A 20,558-nucleotide genomic window follows, 5' to 3' on the forward strand; every position below is an offset into this window, starting at 1 on the left:
TCATTCCAGCCACGTCCACGATCTAGACGTGACTCCTACGGTTGCCTAGCATGGCAACCAGAGCTGCCAAGTGGAGAAAATATGTTGGCACAACGGGAAAAGCAGCAGCAGCTCCTTTGTGAGCATGCTAAAATGTACCCCAACAAGCAACTTGTCTGTCGTTTGATGATAGAGACGTATGCATCTCAAAGACTGACCATTAATCACTCAAGGAGTGTGACAGTGAAAAAAACTGGCCATTTTTGTTTACTGAGGACTGTCTTCTTCAGCATTCCAAGGAGCTACTTGGTAGTGAGGTTTGCCAAGACTTGATGCTAGCATGGAAATTGTTGGGCTTCGTGTATATCGCTATGCTTACAGTCAGATAAAACGGCCAAAGGTGAAGAAATGTCTCGAAGAAATAGAACAAGCAAAGAACCGTCTGAAGAGTGTGACACCAGAGCATGAAGGTGCACCTGTTCTCCTCCTTGCCCTGCTTGACGAGGATGAAGAGCTCATCTACAAGACCGTTGAGGCAAGCTTAAAATTTTCCCTTCCTCTCCCATCTGGCAGAAAAGTGCTTGTGCATGCAGAATTCAGATGTCATTGCATTTGTGTATAAAAAAGTCCGCTTACCATAACTGCATTATTTTACCGGCAGTATGTTACCTCAATGTATTTCAGATAGTGATGTTTAAAATCTGTCATACATTTTACAATCTTTTTGATCTTTGCACATCATAGGTTTGTTCATGCTAGACTGCTCTGAGACTTTCGGAGTAGGTATCGCGAAAAATACAGTAGAATGGCTTTAATATAGTGTTAAGAACTATTCTCGCGAAATTGTCCAAGGCCTCATCCTACAGAATATTCGGCGTTGGCGAGGTCAATGCAAAATCACAAACACGTATCTGGCTGTACACTGATTAGTCGTGAATTCTGTGGTGTCACGAGGCTGCATGAAATGACTTGGCAGGACCAGCCAGCTCATTTAAAGTCATTGAGATGGGAGGTCGAAATTGGGTGTCGTGCCCTCTGCAACCTTTGGATTCCTCTTGAAAGAAGCTGCTCCTAAGGCACATCCGTATACGGCTTGGTTAAAGGGTAGCTTCATATCTTTCTAGTCTCGTGGATTAACTTATGACTATATGCTAATGAGTATGCGCGAGATGATGTAGCGTAAATTAAGGGATTATTGAGTAGAAAGTGCATGTCATGTATGCGAACGAGGGTCCGCAGATAGGAGACGTAATGCGGTTGCACAATATTCTTTAGAGCCCATTAGGAGTCGCCCAAGCTTTGGTGGTGACAAACTTTATATAAAAATATCTGCTTAGTCTACCTTAGTAACAGATATGTTTGCGACTGCAACCATTAAACGTTTCCGTATTCTTTAACTACATTGTTCTTGGCCCGATTCCATGTGTTAATGCAGCTAACAAAGTCAGTCTTCAGAACTGTTTTGTCTCTTGCATGCGGTTTATCTTGTCATTTTTTATATTACAGTTGGCATGCAATGGAGGAGTAATTACTTAAAATCTCGCAAGTACAACCACACGCTACTCAGTAAAGTGTCAGCGTTTCATATGCGAACTTCGCATTTGAATAAATTGGTCCCAGTCGCATATTTGAACCCATAATTCTTGATGGATTGGTCGTCGGTCTCACTCATCTGGCCGTAACCTTTGTTTTTTGTTGGGTGCTTGACAGGTGCGGCCATGTTAACAGCTGCTGCGTCCAAATATGCTGCATATCTCGCCATGGCTGAACAAGATTTTGAAATGAGTAAACGCAATTGCTTTGCATAGTGTATGATCGTGTACATTTGAACACGAGTTGCCACAATCTCGTTTTCATTTCATACAGCATGATATCAGTTTTTTAATGCCTTCCATCTGTCTTGCTATCCTCATTTTGCAGGAGACCGCCCATGACGATGACCTAGGAGACATGCCCTTGACGCCCATAATATGTATGAAAGGTTAGATTTTGGAATCGTTCACCGTCTCATAAAGCACTGATGTTTGTTTGTTGTCGTTTTTTTAGGACCGGGTCTTTTGAGGCAGAAATGTTCACCGTCTGTGTGGATGGTGTTGCTCTATTGACTACTCAGCGGGCCGCAGCTTTCAAAGCCATGTTTCTTTTATACTTTGTCCTTAACATCGAGTATCCACCTGAAGTGGCTTTGACATTGGAGTTTGTGCAGAGGTGAGGGCTTATCCTCCTTATTTTTCGTAATATATGTTTGCGTTAACCTGTTGCACTTCTTACAGTTCCACATAGTTTACAGTCATAGCTGGTTACCTTTATGCCTTTACAGAAGGAGGGGAGAAACGTTTACATTTGTGGTTTCTAGTGATTTTGACCGATTACGGACCGCGAAAGAACGGGCTGTTTTGGAAAGTGCTGGAAATATTTTTAGTATGTGTTTTTTCTACTATCTTGCTATAACATATTGCAAATTGAGCTATCAGGGATTAACTAAGGTTTTCCAAAAGCTGAAGTTGGAAGCGCTTAAGCGTAAAAGGACCACGAAATACCAGAATATTCAAGATACCATACATTTTCTCCTCTTCGAGACAAAAACAGTTGGCAGACTTATCCACAACCTTACTGATTTCTTGTACCCATATTCAGCCCCCAAGAGAAGATTCAAACGAATTTACTTGGCATTTACTGCAAGAAACAGTATGCATCTAATTTTCTTCTATTCGTAGCAAAGCTTGTAGTTTTCTATCGAAGCTTTCACGGCTCATCGTGTGGGTGTTTAGTTGAGGGGCAGTGTAGGAGTGCAAGCTTGCTAGGCAGCGAAAGATAACACGCGTAACTAACAGGTGCAAGCTGGCAGCCGATATGGCCGGGCACTGATTTCTCACAGGGTTTGTGACATATTGCGATCAGATAACCTGTCCATAATGGTACGAGCTGCTCATTCAGGCTTTTAATCTAAAGTGTCAAGGTGAAGGGGATCGAACCCTCCAGGACTCTTGCATCCCGAGTCAGACACTTTACCTCTAGGCAATGCAGCCGCGATGGTATGGTTTGGTTAAAGCAGGGCTCTATGTCCACATCGGGCTGTATTTCACGTAACGTTTTAGCTTGCGGCTGCATGCTAATGGGTATGTGCGAGATAAGAGGCGCAAATGAAGGATGCGGAGTGGATTTGTAAAGGAGTATGGGCTAGAGCAGCTGGCAGATAGGAACCTTTAACGCTGTCATGTCATACCCTTAAGAAAGGGAAAATAGGCAACCACCTGTTTGTAGCACGAAGCCACAAATAAATCCTTACGGATTTCTCAGAAATTTAGGCTTCTTAGTTGCCGAAAATTTCGTTCAAAAGAAAAACAACTGGCGTGGCACTTGTACCTCGCTCTCCAAAAATGTTTTTTTTCTTTTATGTTAACAGCATTATAGTCAGCCATTTGATCATTTTTCGTGATTTGTTTCATCTATGCTTGAGACAGCATCTAAGCTTTGGGAGTACACATTATTAGCCCGGTGGCATTTTTAGTTCATTAATATTGACTCTTGGTTTCTTCAAGGGCAATCGCGAGAATCAACCCAGAAAGAAGCACAAAGGCACGGCGAACATCGAAGAGCAGTATTGTTTGTCCCCAAAGGTGGCTGCCCTGGCGAATGCCCTGGATCAGTACAAGTTCTGATCTTGTGTTTGAGCTTTAATAAAAAGTAAAATTTAGAAGTTCATACCGTTTCCTTCAAATTCATTGGTGAATATGAAACACTGGTTTTAATGCTAGCACCATGCTTGCCCAATTGCTGCTGCATGCTTTTGCAGATAATGGCACATAAACTACAAGTATCCAAGTGTTAGTCAAAATATGTACTGAGTTTAGGAGAGAACAAAACACATTTTTTCTGCAGGATAACAATCCAACATGTAAACAAAATAAATTGTGATCGCAAAATAATTCTTTTAACACCAAATATGCAAGGCAGAGAAAATTTGTGTAGAATTACAGAGAAAGCATTAAAAGAAATATTGTGTGCGATTACAAAAATAGTCTGTTATTTGAACTCTGATTTAGGGAGGAGAATTTCTGTAGGATAACAGAAAAAGCATTAACAGAAAGATTGCGTGAAAATGCAAAAAGCGTGTTTTTTTTAAGAATGGTGCCATAAACAGAAAATCTCTGTAGAAGTACAGAAAACCAATGACAGACATTATATGCAAAATTACTGCGAAACGGAAAACAGAAAACAAACAAAACAGAACTGTTATGTCACCAAATTTGCCATGCATTTTCTGTTTTTTTCACAAAATTTTTTTACAGTGTAGCTACCTCACATTGATTCTGTTTGAGGGCGCTGCTTCCTGATGCGCGCTACAGTCTAGTCCCGTGTCATCTTTTTTTTTTTTTTTTTTTTTTTGAAATTTCGCGGGATTTTTCTTATTCGCAACAAAGAAAAGCGAGCACGCAATTAGTACATTGTTGAAAATAGTGCAGTTATGTCATTTGAACACGCCTACATATATGCCTCATTGACATTTTATCAATTAGGTATTTTTCGTGTTAGAAACATAATTAGGACTAATTAACAAAACCTCATTAACAAAAAAATGAGTAGAGGCTACTACAGTATACTGGGAACAATATGCACTACATGTGCTTCGCGTAACGACGTTCCTCTTTTTAATAATTGTGCTGGGTGATATTTGGGACACCCTTTATATACACTGTATACACATTCTGACCTCTGTCGGCGTGCGCGCGCACTCCCTTCTATATAACGCCTGTCATGAGCGTATGATATACATTGGTTCACTCGAACACTCTATTATGAAGGTTATAGTGGTTTTGAGGTTAGGAAAGACGTTAATTTTTGCGATCGATAAGAGAGCACGGCGTAGCGTCGCGGTGAATAGGCGAAAGGAAAGGCATTCTTAACTAGATGAGCACCTCCACGACCGAGCTGTCTGTCGCCTTTAGAAAAGAAAAAAGAAAAAGACGGACGATGGCCGGTGGTACCTGGGAATCGAACCCAGTACCTCTCTCACTGGAGGCGGACGCTCTATATACCACTTCACCACCTGCGAGGTACGTCTAAGAGTGACGGGAAAACAGCAACGAGCCAGCCCGAGCCTTCCCACGGGTACACCGCGAAGCGCGCGCACGCTCAAAAGTCACACACGCACTACGCGTTGGAGCGTGTCAGCGCGTGAGCTTTTGACGCGGCGTCGCGCCTCTCCCTATGGGGAGAGAGGGCGCACGGCTACGCGAAGCTGCGCGCCCTCTCTCCCAATAGGGAGAGGGCGCCGCGACGCGTCAAAAGCTCACGCGCTGACACGCTGCAACGCGTACGTGTCTTCAGGCCTTAAAAGCCGCAAAGGTCACAAAGGTCCCAGACGACCAAAGAGAAAGCGACAGCACTCATCCGCTTCTGTACATGTTACTTCCCTTTACAGTCACTCTAAGAAAAAAACCGGCTGAAGGGGGTAAAGTCAGCTTTAGTCCTCAAATCGTGTCGTTAGTCCCAACTGCCGCGAAGTGCGTGTCGTGTGCAAATTCGGAGGACTAGACATACCTCGGAAAAGACTAATGGTGGGACGAACGGTTGCATTTACTCCTGCGGGTAGAGGCTGAAGGGAAGACGTTTTTTTCTGTGGCCTTTGTTTGCAGCAAGGCTCAGCATCGAACGAACGCGAAGCAGTGATCGTAGACCCACGAATGCCTCTTTCAGAGGTCATGAGCTTAGCTCTCGGCCAGGTGCGCCCTATTGTTCCGAAGCCCTCCTTTCTACTCTGTCGCGGTGCGGGTTGCAGGCGGGGACGACCTGAGGGTAAGGAATTTGGCGAACGCATGTTCAAAATGTCCACTGCACAGATGACAAGAAGGCATCGGCGCGTCGGCCCGCTTACTGCTGCGATCAAGAAAATAACGCGAGAAAAGTTTAATTTAATTTGTAGTGTGTTAATATTGTGTCATAAATTATGAGGACTTGAAACTTAGTTCACCAATAAGCTTCCCAATATTCACTGGCGGTGACAATCGTGTAAATCTGACGGACGTTTCAGCGCTTATGTTGAATATCCTTCCGCGCCGCACTCTTTCTTCTTCAGTATCGCTCGCCGGAGTGTCGAGCGCGGGTCTTGTTCGTCACTTGTGATCTCGGGGTCAGCGAGTGCCGCTATTTACGCAGACTATGAACGCAGCTGTGAAGAACATACCTCGCTGCATGTGCTGCAATTGTGGACGCGCATGCACGTTTGTTTCTGTGTACCGGCTGTTCATTGGATCCAACATCGTAACTTGCCTGCGGAAAAATGGACACCTCAGCTTACATGCAAGACTCCATAGCAGCTTCTTTTCTGCAAAGCTTCAGAGATGGACGCCGTCACATCGAGGTGTGATCAACAATTTCTGGATTTACTTGCTCTGCAAACAACGTCCCTCTGCTAATTTTGAAGGTAAGTTTATTATTTTCATTGCCTTGGTACATTGTATTATAAATAATATGAAGACTAAAAAGGCATTGTGCGTCGCATGTTTTTGAGCATGCGACTGCGCAATTATTGGGGCTTACGTGATTAAGTCGCTCTCTTCTAGCTACTTTATTTTGTAACAATTTTTTTTTTTGTATTTCTTCCAGGTAGGACTCGCCCTAGTAATTCGGGAACAGGCCCTACACCAACTAAATGATGGCATTCGTTCCTTTTTGGTGTTTTCGTAAACATAAAGATTGATGGTAATAGAATCGTGTTTCTCTTTCTTCCTTGAATACTTTATAGAACACCGTAGGTTATCTGCAACTTACACAATCAAGAAATCAAAACCGTTGGTAACCTGAATCACTGTGCATGTGTGTGTGTTTGGTGTCATTCATGTGACCTGTGTTCCCGTGTCGTGGTTTGCCACTTCTTGCCAAGTTTTTACCTTGTTCATAGGATTCAAAGTGTTTTAAAGGATTGAAAGATCAGGGCACGCAACTAAATATTCTCGCTAGGGCAAGTCTTGAAGCCGGTATACACAATTTCTCTCAAGTTCGGCAAAGTAAATTCGAATGATCAGCATTATTGCTTGCAAGCGCTCACTGAATGCATTAATAGCAGTTAATACATGTAAGTTGGGTACCACTTCTAAAGCACTATTTAAGTGGCATGTTTCCATGAAATGTCCGTTCCTAAGAGCGCAGGAACTTCGCCACCATTTTTTACAATTGCGAAGCGTGATTTGCTCTCCCAAGGATCATTTGAGGATCAACCAATACTCCTTCAAGGAGTAACATTTGCTCCTTCAGGGACCATTTCCAAAAACCAACTGTTAGTCCTTACAGGAGTAACATTTGCTCCTTCAGGGACCATATCCGAAAATCAACTGTTACTCCTTACAGGAGCAACCGTTAGTCCTTTGCAGTTAATCCTTCAAAGACTAACTGTTTATCCCCTTGCAGTTCATCCCCAAAAGGACTATTGGTTGTGGCAAATCAGTTGATCCCCAAAAGGACTAACCTCCCTACCCCTTTTAGTCCTTTTTTTCTTAGAGTGTAATGAACCAAAACTTCTTCCGAGTTTCTCTCCCCGCACACACGTGCACGCACACAATAAAGGAAGGCGACGACGCATGAGCATATTTTAGATTGGTGCAGCGCTCCCACATATAGAAGAAGCTTAAGAATACAGAGGACCAGGAGCATTTTTTTTTTTTTCGCACCCGCAGCAATCCGCTCCCCCCTACCCCGTCGCCTTCTCACGCCACGCTTTCGTCCCGCGTTAATAAATTGTTCTTTATTATACGTCGTCGTCATTATTACTTCGTTCTTCCCTGATGCCGTCGCCGGGCTCGGACTGATTGCTCGGACTCCTACAAATCCCTCCCCGCATGCGTGAAATTTCCCAGGGGCTGAACGCTCCAATAAGCAAAACAGGAAACAAGTGGCACGGCGCAGCGTGCAATGCTGATGAAACGGTACGGCGGCGACAAACTATGAGCAAAGACGCTTGAAGAGGGAGAATGGGAAGCATGCAATGACGGGTTATAGTTGGCGCTTACTCATTCCAACCTCTCTTAGCCCGAAAAACAACAAAAGGAAGGCTGCGCCCCACGTCATATTTCTCGTGTCGTACTTTTTTTGGCGCTAAAAGATTATCATGAAGAGAGAATGAGAGAAATCAAGCTAAAAAAACGTAACACGGTCGCCCATATTAATGAGTTCCTTCCTATGCCACTATACGAGTAGGGTATGCACACGAAGATATTTCAACGCGAGCTCGTAATTCTTGCGGACTACGGCTTCGTATAACATTACACAGAAAGAAGACATTACACAGACGGTACGAGAAAAAGAACACCCCCCCCCCCACCACCCCTAAAGAAAAGAAAAAATACAGATTTAAGCTGCTCCTATATCCGTCAGCCAACAGAAGCAGTTCGAGTCCCCATACAAAACAAAACAATTCTTGCAGCAGCGAAACATTCATATATGACTGTAGATACAGGGCATACGGGAGAACAAGGCCTTCCGACAGTGCAGCCCAAAGATAAGCGTCTGAAAGTGCTTGTGAAGCGTTTCTCAGACATTATCTTCATTAGTGATCCTCCCTCCCTCCGTATCTCTCCCTAAGCACGCTCGCATTAAGTAAACAGAACTCTAGCACTCGTCAGGACAGCATTCGGTCCGATGGGACTCGCAAGCGTCTCTCCAGAGTTTCGACTCAACGAAGTACAGTGCCCTTGAATCAGGAAGCGAAAACAATGCGCCAGCTGCGTCGGATATGCAGCAGCTCCATCGACCATCTGGACCCCGCCAGCAGCAGCAGCAGTACGCGCAGCGAGAAACCACGGCAAAGCATGCACTGCGTCAGCAGCCGACACGGCTGACCGCTCGTCCCGGACGCAAACAGGAAAATGTCGAAGCGGAAAAACCGAACAACGCCGTAAGGGGGGCGGAGTGGGGGAGAAGGGGGGGTGGGCGGCACACACAACCGCGCGATCATTAATTCCGCGCCCATTAATCTTCTCTTCCCTCCGAACACAATGAAGGAGCACAGCATGCACGCGCTGCGGGAATCAAACGGAGAACCGATGCCCGCGAAGCACATGCATGGAAAAGCTCGATCGACGCGCTCTGTATATATTATGGACTTGACTTACACAGTACTCCAGTGTAATCGGCCTGCGCCCAGAGAACGATTCGTAAATATAAGTTTAACGATGGGAATACGCCAGGGGACGCGCTATATATAATAAATATACGGCAGTTTAATTGCTATACCAGCTAGTTTATCAACGTTATTCTCTCAAGCTGCAAGAGCCATCGAGAAAGATAAACAAGTCGGTATATTACGAGAGCAAATGCCGGAGATATGTATACATTAGAGTAGCCTGTCGATAACACTCCGCCCGCTACATGTACAAACATAAGTCATGTGTGCGACGTTATATCAGAGAACGTTAAAGGGACACTAAAGGCGAATATTAAGTCGACGTTGATTGTTGAAATAGCGGTCCAGAAACCTCGTAGTGCTACTTTTATGCCAAGGAAGTGCTTATTTTGAAATAAAATCACGTTTTAGTGGGTCCGCATCGCGTTAGCGCGCTTCAATTCAGCCGCCTGAAATCAGTCTTTCACACGTCACTGCTGTCGTGCCCAACGTTGCCCGCCTTTACAGCGCGACGGCGTGCAATGGCGGCGTGCGCCATTCGGGCATCTGGCAACATCACATGCATGCGGCATTTTGACGAACTTTCTGTCAGAGCGACTTTCACCAGATTATTTTATTATTATTATTATTATTATTATTATTATTTATTATTATTATTATTATTATTATTATTATTAAAATAAGCTGTCATATGCTGGTGCAAGAGGAATTTCGTAGATGTCGTCGAGTTACCGTGAACCAGGGTTTCGAAATGAATCTATATCTTGCGATGGCTAAGCTGCTACAATTACTCTCTAACCACCAGCAATGGCATTTTTTCTCTGTCTCTCCATCTATATTCCGCGGTCGGTCTCCCAGAATAGTTAGGCAACTGAGATAAAACGCTAATGGTATATACGGCGCAGCTTTACCAGTAAAAAGACGCCATACGCAAACAGGCGCAGAATTGAGGTGCACTCAGAACGAAGGGCCTCACCATTAGTTCCGTCGCCGGACGCGCAACAACAAAAGGAATACGGAGCAAAACATTAGCGCCGAATTACGGAAACGGCCCGTGCCGACGGTGCACTGAGAGGGCATTTAACGTCGCCGCATTTAAGAAAGGACCCGCAGTGACACATCTGGCGTCCTATACACTGTATCACAGGCATCCTTTTAACGTCGAATTGCTTCCTTTCGAAGCAATTAGTCTGTCGCGAAAAATACTCTGTTTCTGCTCACAGGCACAAACGACAAGCACGGAGACTGCAGCAGACGACAAACAACAAACAGCGGACGGCGCATGCAGCAGACGACACACAAATATAGCAGACGGTGCATGCAACAAGACGACAAACGGCCAACTATGGCACGACAAATAGCGGACGGTGCAATGAAAGAGGCTTTAATGGAAGGCGCGGTCGCACTGTCGCCTATACAGAGCTCCGTCCAGCTCGCACGTAAAAAGGACCGGACGTATCAATTCGACTTCACCGAAAACGCGACACGACAAGGGCACGGTATATAGTCCTGAAAAACTTCCAGCAGCCGATCCGGCTATACGGGCATGCTCACAAAGACGCAAGTGTCCACTCCTCAAGTTGCCGTCTGTAATGAAAGCTCGTCTACTACAACTAACAGAACCCACCAGATCGAGTACGACACGGTATTCACTCCCTCCACGACCTTCTTCTCTAATATCTCTATCCCTTGTGGCACTCGCCAACCGCCCCGCAGGAGAATAAAAAAGAGAAAAAAAAAGAGTAAAAGTGCCCATAACGACGACGACTCGATACGAATAGGCTCTTCTTGATCGAGCTTTACCCGCGGGCCACGGTCAAGAGGCGATTTACCAGAAGGAACTAATCAAGCGAGCCCCTATCATTCGAAGAAGGGAAAGTAACGGCAAAAATAAAAGCCAGGGAGCGTAAATCGCCATCTTTTCAAATTGCCGAGAAAAAGGAGACGCGCACATTACAAGCCCGCAGCGCAGCGCGCGGCTGAAAGGCGAAAAATTACAAAAAAGAAAAAAAGAGGTTCGAAAGAAAGTTGTTAATAGGCTATCGTCGCCCAAGACACCGAAACAGCGAACGAGGACCGTTATATTATTACGGGATGCCTACATACACAAGAGCGCCTTTCTTCTCGCCGAAGCGAGACTAAATCACGGTAGTTTAGCGCTGCCCTCCACCCCCCCCCCCTTCTAAGTTCTCGTTTAGGGATATCTCCATTGGAGGAACGATAAAAGAACGAAAAAGAAATAAGGAATGACGGGAAATGATCCCGCTATCTTTTCTAACGCTCGTTTTGGTTTCTCAAAATGCCTCCCTCGTCGTCAAGTGCGAGGAGCGCCGCAGGAAAGGACGTAAGGAACGCTTTTTCTTTCATTTAGAGAATGTTTCCCGTGACATTTAGAGCGTATATAGGTACGGTCGATAACGACCATGATTACGCGGCAGCAAGATGGGCGAGAAAATGAGGGGAAAAAAAGAAAATCAGGATGAGTTGGGGAGCCAGGCGAGGGGAGCATATATACCATATAGTTGAAGAAATTCGCCCGCGTAGAAAGAGACAGCGTCAGCAGCGCACATTCAATGACGCGTGTCTAGCAGTGAAGACGTCGTCCAGTGTGTCGACACCGCCGTCGTCGGCAACCTCCGACGCTAGAGGGCCGCGGTCCGCATCGTTCGGGACGATGTGGAGAGCTCGGGGTGCGCTCCCTCTTCTCATTCTTCGCTTCCGAGAACTCACTCAATCAAGGCGGCAGTGATGGGAACACGATGAATTCGGGCAAAAAAAAAAGAAAGTATTTTAGGGATACGAAGCAATGGCGGCGAATAAACTAGAACGCAACCTTCTTCTTTAAAAAATGTATTAGCGCGATGACAATGAAGTATAGGAGAATATTATTACGGGTGGAAGAACGTGAAGAAGAAGGAGGTGTTTCCTGTCTTTAATATAATAATAAATAATAATGAAATATAATAATAATAAAATAATAATAATAATAATAATATAATAATAATAATATAATAAATAATAATAATAATAATAATAACTTGGCGGGGAGAAGGAGAAAGAGAAAAGGCGGAACAATGTCATGATGACGTTCCTATTTTTTAAGGTCACTTTTAAATTATGTACGTCCAGTTACGATGTGTTGCCTGTTATGGTGTCTACATGTGAGGATTCATCTCCATGGTCAACAGAGACACTATTAGGGACATTATATTAATTGCATTTCGGACATTTTACAGCGAAAGCTGTTATGGGATCACAAACAGCCGATTTTGGTGCCGTGGTTGTCCGCCGCCGCCGCCGGTGTCCGTAACCACTAGCGCGCGAAACAAAAACAAATGAAATAAAAAAATTTCCAGGATCGTATGGGATTCGAACCCGAGCCCTTTGCGCGACAGTCGAGTATTCTACCACAGAGCGACGCCGGTGCTTGAAACTCCTTCGCAAGAAGTCCCTAGGCGTCATGCCGGAGAAGGAATCGCGTTAACATATGCAATATAGCGTGGTGGAAGAGTAAAATAACAACCAGGCGTCACACAATGCGAATTGCGCAACGAGTGGGTCGTTGAATGCTTCCAACCCATTACAAAGGGCTCAGCCATAATTCTCCATCGTCATCAGTAACAGCTCAAACAAAGTGCACATAATGCGTTACATATCTGTAGAAGGGTACCTCGCTTCTCCGCAGAATGACGAATAATTGCATAGTGGGTGCTCCCTACTTTACAAAAATTATGATGATTTATGGCGTAGATGGGTGCCTTGCTAGTGTACGTGTATTGGACGCCCCAAGAGAGTTTACAACGGGCTCTAGAAAGGCCGCTCTTCCAGCTTTCGCTGTGACTGTGCTGCGCGTTCCGCGCAGGCCTGGCGTTTTCTCTTTGGCATTATCACGGTGTTACTTAAGTTGTCTATTGTATGTGCAACGCAACATTTAAGTTTTGATGTACTTTAAGAAATGTGTGTGTTGCAAGCATGAGCCCTTCAAGAGCTAGGGAGTAGCCGGTGCCTTAATTTTGCGCCAACATCTACTTCACATCATACTAAAAAAAGATGATGATGAAACAGTAGCAGAAGAAGCCGGAAAGGACCGATCGAAACAGGGACGTCAATTTCTCGTGGTCTTCCCAAAACGTAAGCCTAGCTCCAGAGGTAGGGCTGCGGGCTCTCGACAGTACCGCGCAGCATACGGCGGCGACAGCGCCAGCAATCAGTATGAGGCGCGAGGCGGCAGAAACCCGAGGGCGAAATGAACAGCCAGTTTCGGCTGAAGAGCTTCACTCGGATGAAGACGGAAAAGAAGAAAGGCTAGAGAAACTGGGGCAAAATGGAGACGGGGGTGGCAGAAAGAAAGCCTTTCATATTGTTTTTTGAAATCTAGGCGAATATTTCTGTAAGTGTTCGCTGTTGTTGTTTATATGCAAGAACACGAAGCCAACCGTTGGTAGGCAGCAGTGGAGAGCGAGAAAATGGGGAAAAGAGAGAGAGATAGAGAACGGAGCGCGAACACGCAGCGGGCACGCGAACACAAACAAGCAACGAGCTCTCGTTGCTCGCAGGAACGATGCTGAGGAGCTGGGGAGGATGGAGTGACAGCATCAGCTGCTGCCTCTGTTGCCGCATCCTCTCAGTCGGGCTTGCCTGGGCGCACCAACGAGTGGAAATCGATCGGCGATGAAGCGCTGAGGGGGCGGAAGGGGGGAGGGGGGCATACATTATGCAGACCCCAAGAAAACGAGAAAACAGGCACACAGCTGCGGAAGAGGCAAGCAAGCGATGCAGTGGCGGCATCAGCGTGCGCGGACGGAAGAGGGCAACCTTAAAGTGCAATGAGACAGAGTTAGTGAGAGGAGGGAGAGAGAGAAGGAGAGACGTGGAGGACAGGGAGAGGGCGCTACCAGCTTTCGCTAGAAAGATATCAAGTGCTGGGGTTTTACGTCCTAATTTCTTAATCTAGTCAGTCTGTTCTCTTCGGTCTATTACTCTTAATGATCAGTGGTTACCTTGCCTTCTCGCTGCATGCCTGCCCATGCCCATTAAATTTTCTTCTTGATTTCGAGTAAGATGTCCTTAACACACGTTCGTTCCCTGACCCACCCTGAAGGTTACGTCACTTTTTTTTTTCTTTCCATGGCTCACTGCGTCGTCCTCAGTTCAACCAGAGTCCCTCAATACTATAGTTCCAAAAGACCTGGTTAAACGTTATTTACACTCCCGCCACAGCCTCACAGTCTCGGCATAGTCGTCATACTCCGCAGCAGAAGTGACCGAAAGCCTCCATATTAGCGACGTCCGTTATCAGGTCTATGAGCTGTGTAATCTAATAGCCCCTGTATGACAATGATGTAGCCAGTAAGTATGCGCCAGCTAACCGGCGGCCCTCGAATATCCGTCGCTCCTTCCGGGAAATATATAAAGGAAAGAAGGGCGAAAAGATCGACCCGCTCGAGCCGGACACTGAAATCGCATTTCCTTGCCGCGACCAAGACGCATGAACCAAGCAGCAGAAATAAGCATAGTCAGTGCTTGCTACACAGTGAGACGACAAATACCACGAACGAACCAACAAAATAAATACTCAAAAAAATGATTTTAGGGGACATATTCCGGCACTGCACTCATGCATACTGCGACGATAGCGAGGAAGGACCCGCCACTTTCTAAGAACGTTAGCATGCAGTGCACGCAAAGTCGACCACGTCCGCCAGCATTATTGTAGTCGTCGCCATCGTTGTTGTAGTAGTAGTAGTAGTATAGTAGTAGTAGTAGTAGTAGTGTAGTAGTAGTAGTATAAAACTCCAATGTCCGAACAACAATGACGCCTACCACAGGCGTAAATTTAATTGTGTGAGCGAGTGGCCAACAGTTGGGTTATGTAGATGTGATTTTAGAAATCTCGATCTATTCCAGAATGTTTGAAATCAATTAGAATCAGTACCTTCATTTAATAATACTGATATTATTATTCTTAACCTGACATTTGATTTTACATTAAAAGAAACAAAGTAAAAATGCTAGGTTTGTATTAGTATTATTATATTAGTATTATTATTATTATTATTATTTATTATTATTATATTATTATTATTATTATTATATTATTCCACTGTTCCCAACAGATCTGTCTTTTCATTTTTTATCCTTAGTTCCGCTGCACATCAGGAATAGCGAACTTGATGGCTCTACGTATTTCCATCGTGCTGTATGCTGTAGCCGATCTGTCTTGAGTACTCCGCCTTTTGTAGCAGCTTTTGCCACTTTAAACAGACCCACGTGTTTTGCGCATCGCGGTCACATAGCCTTTCCGTACTGTAGAACCGTATCGCGTAATGCGAAGCAGGAATGTCAGTGTTATAGTGTTTGTCGAGTGCTCCCTTTATCGCTTCCCTATGCGTCGTTGTTTCATCCGGTGACAGGTCAGTATTGGATAATGTTAAAGCATATAGCAGTACAGGATATCGAAAAGAGCAGCAGGGTAGGTTGTCTTAAAAAAACACGCATTCGCGGGCACAAATAAAACGTAAAAAGGAGCCTCGATTTAGGACATACTTCTGGATTTCAGATTACTTTTGCGTTCCCTTCAAGTTGCCCTCGACCCCTCTTCGAGCAGGTGATCGTCGCAGACTTCAGAATGATTCAAAGGAGGAATTAGACGCTACGTGTACTGTGTTTAGTGTACTGCGATACGCATACGTTACATGTACTCGCGCGCAACACAGAAAAGTTACATGTAACTTTCCCAACACGTACACTTTACAACGCGTGGCTAAGTGTACTGCGTCACATAACAAAAAAACGACTGTCGCCGACGAATCGCGTGGTGAAACCGCCAGCGACGGTGTCTGCGCAGACCCTCTTAAGCTCCGGCTATGTAGGAGCAACAGCTCCTTCACTCGGGAGTCGCTATACACTGCGAAGGTTAAAAAAAAAAAAAAACGGACATAGCTGGCAACCGCCCTATCGAAAACGATTGACATCGTCTGCATGAAGAAAACTGTGTGTGGAGCGTAGTTTTCCTTCTCTTATCTGCTTTTTATTCTTTCTTTTTTCTCATTATCACCTCGTTTGCCTATAGTAACAAGAGCAATAAAACACTGAACATCCCTACCAACGCACACACAAACGCGCGCGCACGCACGCACGCACGCAGCTTCTTTTCATTCTTTCGAAGGCCGGCTGCAGATAACATGCAAAATGGGCCATGCATATATATATATATATATATATATATATAATATATAATTAATATATATATATATATATATATATATATATATATATAATATACAATTGTGACGCCAAAATTCGCGTTTCAACCAGTTACGATAACGTGGTGTAGGACGCTGAAACGTGGAGAACCCATATTTAAAGAACACGCTCGTGCTTCATAACATAAACAAAGAAAGAAAGAGAGCCCGCATTTAGTGGAAAACGCGCGCACGTTCGCGGAACATTGCGAAAAAAACAGGGGGGGGGGGGGGGGGGGGTGGGGGTAGGCACGACTGAAATAATAAATGTAGTAGGGATCCAGAAAATCCACGCGTCTTGCTTCTTTATGGCATGCTTCCTGTTTTTTTTTTTTTTTCATTTTTACACCCTATAGCAATTCGTTTACCGCCATCGACCACTTGCTGCAACGAGTGTACTTCGCCGAACAAGCCTTATAGTATATACTCATAAACGCAGTTCGCAGTAATAAAGTACGTGTGTGTGCAGATCACTGCCTGTTCTTTTCCTATGACATACACGTCGGTCAGGTGCTATGCTCCGTTTCCGTCCTCGGTGGGTTTTGTTATAACGACGCCGCACATACGGGACCCTTTCAGCGGTTCTGATGCGTCGTCTAATTTTCTAAGGGTTCGTTGGACGACTGGCATTATGTTTCAGTGAGATGAAGCCGTAGAGATTTATTATTGCGAAACATCATTAAGTAGGAAGCGAACCCGAATTTCTCTGGACCACACTGATCGGTCGGCCTTAATGCAACCTTTTTTCAAGCTAAAGTTAAGCGCGTGGGGGTGGGGGGTGAACAAGACAGGACAGGCAGGACAAAAAAAAAAGAAAGAAAGAAAAAATCGGAGGCGACGCCAATATTGACTTAGGGTATCTGGTCGCGGCACTCGTAGCTGGACGTCGTGTGCGCTCGTTTATTTCATGTTTTTCGTCGCGCTGCCGAAGCAGATCTCAGAGGCCACGCAGAAAGACGCGCGTGGTTGAGATCTGCTCCACCAGATGCGCGAACGACTCAGGTGCTCACAAACCCGATCAATAAACCTTGAACGCGATTACTGAAGTCCAGCAATTCGTACGTCACCTGGGGTCATTTTAACGCGCACCTTGAATATCGATCTCACAAAGCATTTTACGGTATGCCCTTGCGACGGGCAGTGCGGATCATCAGAACAGCTACAGGAGGAAACGCTAACTTCTATCGCTTTAACTAAACAAAAGAAAAAGATAAAAGAGAAGTAAAAGATGAGAGATGAGTTGTGGAGCCCCTTCCCGCCCTATACCTCTCTGCCAAGTTTCCAGTATGTCATCGCAACAAACACGCTAATCACTGTAAGTAATGCTATCAACTTAATTATCCAGAGCGGTGTAATCCGACGGGGTTCTTGGCGCGATCGTCTGCCAAAATCACACACAAACTTGGTACAATAATATATATATATATATATATATATATATATATATATATATATATATATATATATATATATATACGCGCATGTGCGTGCGTGTGTGCCATACACGCTGTGTGGCCGAGCGCGAGGAACCCCGCCTGCGAATAAAACAAATGATACACAATGCATGCGCACTTAAATCTCTGCGAAATCTCGCTCGGACCGCTTATCGAAAACGCATTAATTTCTCGCCGTCGTCCGGCGGGCGCGACACTCGAGCAGCCGTCGCGCTGCGCCATAAGCCAAGCCGGCTGCATGGTATATAATACTACAGCTTTGATAGAGCGAAATGCGACGTGTATATACATATTTAGCACGTGTACGCGGCCTTGATACGTTACACGGGACCCCAAGCTCCACCCAAAGCTGCAAGGGCCGCAATTGCGCGCAGCAACGGGTTACACCAACACCTAGCCGATCGCGGTACTATATCTTCGCTTCATAGCGACTCGAGCGCCCGTGGCCGCGAACACTCATTTATTTTATTTATTTAACAATACTGTAGGCCTTTGCACAGGCCCATACAGGAAGCGGTTAGAAAAGGTACACTTGGGTATGGGAAAAGTAGAACTGAATGAACGAAAGTTGGATTACAAAGCAAAAACAAAACAAGCTTAGCAAGTAACCATTCTGGCAATCAACATAAGAAACATTGCTGCATTTGTCATACGATGTAAATAGGGTTATAACATAATACATTAAAAATATCACTCTACAGAACATTGCAAATATGTCATTACATCTCAGTAAGCACCATACAATTATTACACTAGGCGTGCGCAGGGTTCCCACGGGGGACCCCCCCTGCGCACGCCTATGATTACAAAAGTTACTGCAAACATTTATAATTCGAAGTACACGCCTATGTACAACAAAAAAGGGTTCCAGTCTCGCGATAAATTCTTCCACAGATCGACACTCAACAATTTCATTTGGTAATGCGTTCCCATTTCAATAGCCCATGGAAAAAATGAATATTTAAACGTGTCGCATTTAGTCTGGTGTGGCCTGGTGTGTTTATTGTGACATGTTTGAAAGAGTGGAACCGGAAAACGATGCTCATCAACCGAAAATCGTATTGTCCAAAACAAGCTCCATGGTGTTTCGTTGAGGTGCACCTGATGCGCAGCACTTGGCATTTGCACTCCTCCCTGACATACAATGCGCCAAGCCATTGTACTCATATTTCCACGTTCAGGAGATGCCACTAGGCTCTTGTGAGCCAAAGCAGCCTGACACACTATATATTTCATTACCATAACGGCTTTATGTTTTAAGACCCCTTTCACACGCCGCGCTCGAGATAATGGTATTTCCATCGATCACGCTGGAAAACGAAAATGTGAAATCTTGTTAAGGATTGGCGGCGTGCTGCGTCTGAATCGCGCAGTAACTATAAGTGTACAAGCGTGTTAGCGATATTCGTACAGCATTATGTAATATACAGTTATATAGTACATCGAGTTGGTGATCCTGTAAAACCGCTATAACAACACATGTTTGCGGCGCGTCTAACTCGGATGGCGTTTCGTTTCCCGGTTCTATAACATTTCACGCGCGGCAAGTGGCAGACGCCGGCCATGCGAACCACGATCCTAGTAGACGTGAATTCAGTTTATAACGGGAAGTTTACAGACGCTGGTATGAACACCAGTTCCCGGTATCAAATCTTCGCGCGACCGGTTGCTAAGCGCAGGTGCGAATGAACATTTGGCATATGCAAACACGCTGCAGAGCTCGGGTGGAAAAAAAAAGAATGAAGGAAGAAAGGAAGGAAGGCCGAGTACGCAAGCGGCATACTACAATGACAAAGAAAGAAAGAAGAAAGAAAGAAAGAAGAAAAAGAAAAAGAAAGAAAGAAAGAAGAAAGAAAGAAAGAAAGAAAGAAAGAAAGAAAGAAAGAAAGAAAAGAAAGAAGAAAGTCAAGCCCGGAGCGGCCATAAAGTGGGCCTCGCCATGCGCCGCATCGTCATCATCGCCTCTACAGGCCGCCAACAATTAAAGCTACGCGCTCCGGAAAAGCTTACGGAGAGACGTCTTCATTAGGAGGAGGAAGAGGAGGCAAACGTGCTGGATCGGACTTTGAACGAAAACAAAGAAAAACGAATGAATGAAGAAGAGAGAACTGCAACAACGCTTCCGCAGCAGTGGCATACACACAATTGTGCGCCGGCGCATAGACCATACTATACGGGCTAACACGTACAATTCCTAGACGCACAACGGTCGCATGCAGGCGCAATCGTAGGTCCGTATACAGAATGGCAGCGGGCGTGCATTGCCGGTTCGCAAGCGCGGTGCATGTGAGAGAGACTGACGGCGTCGGGACTCCCACAAATCAGACACGCGTCGCAGGGCCTGTCATGGCGCTTCCGGGTGTGTGTACACATGCGTACGAGACACGCCTTACTAAAGGAAAACAGTAATATAAAAAGGAAGACGTGCGGGGCATACGAAACAACGAGTACATAAAACGGAACATGCCTTAATTGCGGGTTACTGCAGTCGGGAGACTGTAACGCTATAACTCCGGCTTGTTGTGCCACCATTACGGCTTTCAGTCGGAGCGTGTAATGGGTGCGACGCTTTGTTACAGCGGTACGAGTGGTTATAAATACACAGACACTCACACACGCACATGCACACACGTACATACAAAAGACAGTTATAAGAATGGTAATGCAGAACAAAGGGAAATGGTGCCTGTTTTAGCGCGCAGATTGCGGCAAACGTGCATAAGCCTTAGTTTTTATCGATGTCACTACTTTTCCTATTTC

General features: G+C 45.1%; 1 pseudogene; it reads left to right on the forward strand.

The window, feature by feature from the left end:
* Positions 1–309: 309 nt before the first annotated feature.
* LOC125758548 (uncharacterized) lies at positions 310–3,641 on the forward strand (annotated as a pseudogene).
* Positions 3,642–20,558: the final 16,917 nt, after the last annotated feature.

The sequence above is a fragment of the Rhipicephalus sanguineus genome, chromosome 5, assembly GCF_013339695.2.
Source record: "Rhipicephalus sanguineus isolate Rsan-2018 chromosome 5, BIME_Rsan_1.4, whole genome shotgun sequence".
NCBI lineage: Eukaryota > Metazoa > Arthropoda > Arachnida > Ixodida > Ixodidae > Rhipicephalus > Rhipicephalus sanguineus.